The sequence below is a fragment of the Mirounga leonina genome, unplaced genomic scaffold (assembly GCF_011800145.1).
Source record: "Mirounga leonina isolate KUSES-001 unplaced genomic scaffold, KU_Mleo_1.0 Mir_454, whole genome shotgun sequence".
In the NCBI taxonomy this organism is placed as follows: Eukaryota; Metazoa; Chordata; class Mammalia; order Carnivora; family Phocidae; genus Mirounga; species Mirounga leonina.
In genome coordinates, this window is record NW_023270763.1 from 9,038,658 (window position 1) to 9,045,103 (window position 6,446).

Below are 6,446 nucleotides of genomic sequence, written 5' to 3' on the forward strand. Positions count from 1 at the left end.
TGGCTGGCTCAGTTGGTAGAGCATGTGGCTCTTGATCCTAGGGTCATGAATTCAAGCCCCAGGTTGGGCCTAGAGATTATTTAAAAAGTGTGGGGGGGGGCGCACCTGGGTATCTCAGTCGATTGGGGGGTTGACTCTTGATTTTGGCTCAGGTCATGATCTCAGGGTCCTGGGATTGAGCTCTGCATTGGGTTCTGTGCTCAGTGGGGAATCTGCTTGAGGATTCTTTCTCCCTCCCTCAGCCCCTCCCCCCATGCATGTGTGCACTCTCTCAATCTCTCTCTAAAATAAATGGATAATTCTTAAAAAAAAATAGTGTTCTGTGTGAAAGTATAGGAGACTCACAGGAGGAAGGGCTACTGTTTTTCTTTTCCTGATAAAATCTTATTACGAGGGATACTCAAACCTTGCTCTTTTGGTTAGAGTGGTGTCTTCTGGGATTCTCCTCTGAAGAATCACTATTTCCCCCCTTTATTCTTTTTTTTTTAATTTAATTTATTTTTTATTTTATTATTATTTTTTTAAAGATTTTATTTATTTATTTGAGACAGAGAGAATGAGAGAGAGAGAGCCCATGAGAGGGGGGAGGGTCAGAGGGAGAAGCAGACTCCCTGCTGAGCAGGGAGCCCGATGCGGGACTCGATCCAGGGACTCCAGGATCATGACCTGAGCCGAAGGCAGTCGCTTAACCAACTGAGCCACCCAGGCGCCCCTCCCCCCTTTATTCTTAATAAAATTTTGGAGGAGATACTTGGGGACCATGCAAATATCCCGTTTCTCCTCAAGCTTTCGATATTCACCAAAGCTCCCTTCGTGGTTCCAGTGAGTAGCCACAGCTGAGTACCGCTGAATTGGGTGGGTTGGGGGGGGGGAGCTGACATGGTGGGTGGGATGGGGGCTTGAGAAGAGGTGACAGGAGGAATGGCTGAAGGCCTGAAAAAGATGCAAAGACTAGCGCTTCTGAACAATTTGAAGGATTGTCAAGAGTGAATGTCCGTTTGCTGGTTTGGAGTAAGTTGAGTCTGGAAAAACTAGTTTTGTGAAGCTGCATGCAGTCTCCTGGAGCTCAGGGGAGTAGGCTTGCTTCAGCGGTGGGATGCCTATTCTCTTCTACTGGGAAGTCATTAAGTGACTACACACAGGATGAGTCACTACCTACCCATGGTCCCTGGGGAAATTGGTGGTGGCCCCTCTCCCTGGAATAAGAGTTACTGTTGGGGCGCCTGGGTGGCTCAGTCGTTAAGCGTCTGCCTTCAGCTCAGGTCATGATCCCAGGGTCCTGGGATCGAGCCCCGCATCGGGCTCCCTGCTCTGTGGGAAGCCTGTTTCTCCCTCTCCCGCTCCCTCTGCTTGTGTTCCTTCTTTCGCTGTGTCTCCGTCAAATAAATAAATAAAATCTTTAAAAAAAATTAAAAAAAAAAAGAGTTACTGTTCTGTTTGGAAATGTAAACTGTCTGAAATGTAAATTACCTCCCTCTCAACCCCCTGAGAGGGGGTACTTCCTGTCCCTGTGCTGGCCCCTGGGACACTACTATGAATGGGGACTGTGGCATCTTTTTTGCCGGTGGGCTCGTTGAGGGTTAGATAAAACTCTTACAGTGTCTGGCATGTGGTAGACACTCATCTGCGGTAAGTGCTCATTACTTGACAGAGAGACTAACTTTCAGCTCTAGGTCCAAGTTGCAAGCACCTAGATCCTGCTCTTTGGGTTAAAACATGGGCACTGTGACATAGAGCTCGGGGGTGGGGCAGCAAGAGGGGCAGGGAGGGCTGGCCTGGGGAAATAAAGCTGTTTTCTGATCAGATAAAGCTTCCTCAAGCTAAGGTGACCTAACAAGTATCTGTTTAGCATCTACTTTGTTCTACAGCGTTCTTCTGTGTTTTGGGTCCAGAGGCCTACAGGAGGCCTAGAGCTGATGAAAAATCAGGCCCTAGGGTGGGTTAGCAGCAGAGCTAAAGCCAGAATTAAATTCCTGTCATGCCAACTCACTCCTGAGGAAGTGCCCTTTACTGCTGGGTTTGGGAGTTGTGTTTCCCGAGAAAGGAGTGGAAATTCTGTCAGCTGTCCAGCAAAGAGGCTAGTCCTTGGACAATATGTGGAGCGTCCGGAGACAGGCATGGGAGTAGAGGGAAAGTGAGAGCTTTCTCTCTTTCCTGGCCCAACGTCTCCTGAACCCGGATTCTGAGGCACGGGCCACGGGATGGTCCGTTTTGCGTCCACTTGGCCAGGGCTCAGGTGCCAGTTGTTTGGCTGAACAGCAGTGTCAATGTTGCTGTGAATGTTTAATTCAGTAGACCTTGAGTAAAAAGCAGATTACTCTTTATAATGTGGAGAAACTCCATCCAATCAGTTGAAGGCCCTATGTGCAAAGACGGAGAGTTTCTGATGAAGAAAGAGTCCTCAAGACCGGAATGCAGACCCGGAACTCGCCTCCCTGAGTTTCCAGCCTACTGCCCTGTGGAGTTTGGACTCAACCCTGTGACATCAGCCTGAATTTCCAGCCTGCTGGCACATTGGCAACCACAGTGCTGTGAGCCAATCCCTTAAAATAAATCTCTATCTCTGTTTGTACATCTCTATCTTTATACCTTATTGGGTTTGTGTCTCTGAGAACACTTGACTAACACGAGCAGTTTCTCTAAAACTGCTGCAAGGGCTGAGCCTGGGAATTGGGCAAGAACAGTGGTGTTGGGGATCCTGTGGGTGGACCCTGACTGCAGTCCCTTCCAAGATTCAGATGGGACAGTCATATGAGGGTCAGCCCAAGATAGCCTGCAAGCCAGCCCCAGCCCCAGCCCACTCTGTCCAGCCTAGAGTTAAGAGTGGTTTTTATATGTTTAAAGGTCTGAGCAAACAAAGAAAACGACGTGACAGAAACTTTGTGTGGCCCACGACACCCAAAATATTTATTATTTGGTCCTTCACAGAAACAGGTTTGCCAACATGACTATGGATCATTAACTCTTAATGTTCAGCATACTCTTACCAGATGTTAAAGCCTGATCTCCGCTGTGCTGTGGGTAATTATGGGATGTAGGGTGTCAAAGGGAAACTGATGGCTTCTCTGGGATTCAGAGACTTAGGGGTACCTACTGTCAGAGAAGGTGTGTGCCCAGGGCATGAGGGCATGAGGACATGGTCATATCACAAAAGGCAGGTGTGGTCAGAAGGCTGGAGGGGAAAAAACTTGAAACTCTCCTTGAGCCCATGGGAAGTAGTATCTTGAGGTTACATGATGAAATAACAAATGGATATAAAGAGGGGACCTGGGTCTCTGTATGGGCAAATCAGGCTCTAGGTAAATCTCATCTGGGGGCTTAATGAAAATGTGATCTTATTTAGAAAGGTCTGGATTTACCATTTTTGTGGACAGAAGATCAGAATTACTCAACATGGAAACCGAGTTGGTGAAGTGAGGTGGTGGGTGAGCCAGGACTCCGGTCATACATTGGTTAGACTCGGGAGGTGCTGAATGTCACCAGGCTCTGCTGAGGTGTGGGGACATGGCCCTGCTCCAGGAACGAGGGTGGCTTTCTAACAACGGGATCCTCTGTTCATTACGGAAATATACCTCAAATGCTAGAATATGAGAAGACCACAAAGACAAAGCTGCTTCTTCTGAAGAAGTCCAAAATAAAGGGTTTTTTGCCAACTTAAGTGTATAAACTTTTAGGGATGCAAATGCCTGTTTGTGATATATGCTTGTAATATAATAGTTCTAGTATTTTATTTATTAATTTAGCTGCATGTTCACTTTATACATCACAATTCATTAATTTACAAATACTGAATTTTCCATTCTTTCATGAAACTGTTTTTTTGTTTGTTTTTGTTTTTAAATCTTCTCCTGAATCTTTGACAGTGTCTTTACTTTGCTGGAACCCTCCTCTTAAACACACACACACACCTTTCTTTTATGGAATATTTTAAACAGATATATACAAGTCAAGAGAATAATATAGTGAAACCCAAGTACCCACCACCAGCTGCAATAATTATCAATGCCTGGCCAATCTTGTTTCCTTTTTGTTTTTTGAAGATTTATTTATTTATTTTAGAAAGAGGGAGGGAGAGAATTTCAAGCAGACTCCCCACTGATCACAGAGCCCAATGTGGGGCTCGATCCCAGGACTCCGAGATCATGACCTGAGCTGCAATTAAGAATCAGATGCTTAACTGACTGAGCCACCCAGGCACCCCAATCTTGTTTCCTTTATGCCTACTCATTTATTCTATAGCATAATCTTTTTTCTTTTTTTTTTAAATTGAGATAAAAGTCACATAATGTAAAATTAACCACTTTGAAACATACCACTCATTGGTATTTAAGTACATTCACAACGATGTGCAACCACCACCTCTATCTCGTTCCAATGTTTCATCACCCCTCAAAGAAACCATAAATCCGTTAAGCAGTCACTCCCTCCCCTGAGCCCCTGGCAGTCACTAATCTGTTGTCTGTCCTATGGATTTACCTATTTGAGACACTTCATATAAAGTTTTTTTAAAAATTTAAGTAATCTCTCCACCCCATGTGAGGCTTGAACTCACGACCCCTCGAGATCAAGAGCTGCACGCTCTTCCGACTGAGCCAGCCAGGCGCCCCAAGACACTTCATATAAATGGAATAATATAACACGTGCCTTTTTTTTTAGCATAATATTTTCAGGTTCATCCAGGTTATAGCATGTGTCAGTATTTTATTCCTTTTTCTGGCTAAATAATATTCCATTTCATATATATACCACAATTTACTTCTTCCTCCCCTGATGGACATTTGGGATTGTTTCCACCTTTGGGCTATTTTGAATAATGCTGTTAGGAGCATTGATGGACAAATATTAGTGTGAGGGTCTACTTTCCATTCTTTGGGGTATATACCTAGAAGTGGAATTGTTTTTTTGTTTTGTTTTTAATTTTTTTAAAAGATTTTATTTATTTATTTGAGAGAGAGAGAATGAGAGAGAGCACACGAGAGGGGGGAGGGTCAGAGGGAGAAGCAGACCCCCTGCCAAGCAGGGAGCCCGACGCAGGACTAGATCCAGGGACTCCAGGATCATGACCTAAGCCGAAGGCAGTTGCTTAACCAACTGAGGCATCCAGGCGCCCGAAGTGGAATTGTTTTAAGGGTATCTGGAATTTGTTTTAATCCAGACACGTGTATATGGAAATCAGTGTTGTGAAAGAAGAAGTTTACACTAACAGATGTCTAGGAGCAGGAGACAAAGCACAGCACGCGGCCACGGGAGGAAACACCAGAGTCATGTAGGGGGCAGACCCAAAGGGGGGAAATGCGGCCAAGAGACTTTACTTTGGTTTCTGGCAGAAGGAACAGGCACAGCAGCATAAACAGGGTTAGGATTGGTTAGTGTGAATAATTTCAGCAGGCTCTGGATCATGGGGGCTACCCCATAGTTGTGTAGTACCTGGCCATGGGGTGACTAGGGCATGGGGAGAGTGGCCCGAGTGTGAAAGCCCCATTGAGGAGGTGGTTAAGAGTGTGGACCTCAGATTGGGTGGTTTGCACGCGAAAGGTCCACTCACCGGTCACATGGATTGTATGTTATCTCTAGGAATGAGCTAACCACAGGAGCGGCAGTCTCTCCAGGATCAGCAACGCCCCAGATGTCAAAGCATCAAAATAACAGAAAATAAAAAGATAGGCTTAATATCCTGACTCATGGTACTTCTGTGTTCAACATTTTGAGCAGCAGCTACACCATTTTACATTCCCACCAGTGACGTATTAGAACCAGGGATCAGGATTCCAGTTTCTCCACATCCTCACCAGCACTGGTTATTTTCATTTTCGTTTGTTTGTTTTTGAGAGGGAGAGGAGGGGAGGTGCAGAGGGAGAGGGAGAGAGAGAATCTTAAACAGGCTCCACGCCCGGTGCAGAGCCAGAGGTGGGGCTTGATCTCATGATCCTGAGATCATGCTGGGGCACCTGGCTGGCTCAGTTGGTAGAGCATGTGACTCTTGATCTTGGGTCATGAGTTCAAGCTCCACGTTGGGCTTAGAGCTCACTTAAAAAAAGAAAAGAAGAAAAGTGAACCCTAATGTAAACTACAGACTCTGGGTGATAATGATGCATCAGCGTACATTCATCAGTTATAACAAATGTACCCCTCTGTTGGGGGGTGTTGATAATGGGGGAGGCCATGCATGTGTGAGGGCAGAGGGTACATGGGAAATCTCTGTATCTCCTCAGTCTTGCTCTGAACCTGAAACTGCTCTAAAAGATAAAGTCTATTTAAAAACAAAAATTGGTCCAGCACTCCGATTTTTTGCTAGGATGGCTTGACCTTCACCACCAGTTACCACAGTTTATAAAGTCTGACTATAATTAGTTTCAGTAAAGAGATCTTCCACATCTGTTATCAACTTTATTCAGCCTGAAGAACTTCTTTGGAATTTCTTGTGTGGACCTGTTGGCAAGGAATTC